A 1,519-nucleotide genomic window follows, 5' to 3' on the forward strand; every position below is an offset into this window, starting at 1 on the left:
AAGACTTATGGGACAGCAAATGTATGGAAGTACCCCAAAAGTGGACAACAAAGGTTGACCATGTGATGTCACCAGAAGATGTACCTCGCCACATATACAATGGCTGGGCTTGTAGAGTGTACCCTCGCCAGTAGGGGGAGCACTACACATTGGTCCGCTAAGCTACTCTATTTTCATTCTTGCAGTATCCAAGAAGCACTCGCAGTAGTTGAAATACTAGAGTACAATGAATTGGTTTACATTTAACGAGCCTGCAGCCATACATCTCCATTATGGACTTATGGTACTCCTAAGTCCAATGCACTTGCAGCAAAACATACTTACACCGAATATTTCCCACAGCTGTTTTACCTTCTCACATATTGTTTGTTACTGTGAATCATGAAATGCAGCCCAGCAGTAGATTATTGCAGGCCCAAGTTTTTAGGGGTAATTAATTTACAGGAAGAGAGGTTATTACAGACAATTTATTGGAAGAGAGCTCCTTTCCTAATTAGCAATGTAATGTGAAACCAATAGTTTTAGGAAAGGTGTATGACATCGATTCTGGCTGTAATATTAGTATTGTAGATCAGTTTTTCTTGAAGAGGAGTGGAGAATCCTGGAGGTGTCCATCATTACCTGTAAGCAGACCTCAAATCGTAGCCATCACAGAAGGAAAGGGAAAGAAAACTAAGGAGGAAATATTTATGGCGTATAAGATGGGTAAACTAAAATATTTTCATAAGTACTACCAAAGCAGCTGCCACATTAGAAATTTTAAAAAATGCTGGAAAAAGGCATAGTCGAAGGGTCACATAGTGAATACAATAATGACTTCCTAGTCATAAAGATACCTAGTGGAGAAGTCTATTTAGTTTCAGATGCCATTACTCTGAATCAAATAATACAAACGGAAAGGGATAAACGTTTATTACAGAAGGAGGCTTGATTAAATGGGGCTGAGTATATAAGATCTCGCTTCATCCAGAATATCCCCCTTATACTGCATTTTTATTAGAAGGAAGATCCTTCTAATTTAAGGTGTTACCCATCGTATTAAATGTGTCAGTATCATTTTTTAAGAGAGCGTTAGATCTTGCTTTGCCAATGGCCTTGCCGCAGTGGCAACACCGGTTCCCATCAGATCACTGAAGTTAAATGCTGTTGGGCAAGGCTAGCACTTGGATGGGTGACCATCAGGTCTGCCAAATGCTGTTGGCAAGTGGGGTGCACTCAGCCCTTGTGAATCAAACTGAGGAGCTAATTGATTGCAAAGTTGTGGCTCCGGTCTTGGAAACTGATATATGGCCAGCAGAACGGTGTGCTGACCACATGCCCCTCCATATCCGCATCTGGTGATGCCTGTTGGCTGAGGATGACACGATGCGCGGTCGGTACCGTTGGGCCTTCATGGCCTGTTCGGGAGGAGTTTAGTTTAGTTTAGTTTTTAGATCTTGCTTTAGGAAATGAATTATTGCAAAAAATTAATCTCTATGTTGAAGACTCGCTTATGATCTCAAAAATTTGGTATGAACAT

At 41.0% G+C, this 1,519-nt stretch overlaps 1 pseudogene; it reads left to right on the forward strand.

Annotated features, from left to right (window-relative positions):
* Nucleotides 1-1,085: 1,085 nt before the first annotated feature.
* Nucleotides 1,086-1,203, forward strand: LOC124546378 (annotated as a pseudogene).
* Nucleotides 1,204-1,519: the final 316 nt, after the last annotated feature.

This window comes from Schistocerca americana, chromosome 8 (genome assembly GCF_021461395.2).
Source record: "Schistocerca americana isolate TAMUIC-IGC-003095 chromosome 8, iqSchAmer2.1, whole genome shotgun sequence".
Lineage (NCBI taxonomy): Eukaryota > Metazoa > Arthropoda > Insecta > Orthoptera > Acrididae > Schistocerca > Schistocerca americana.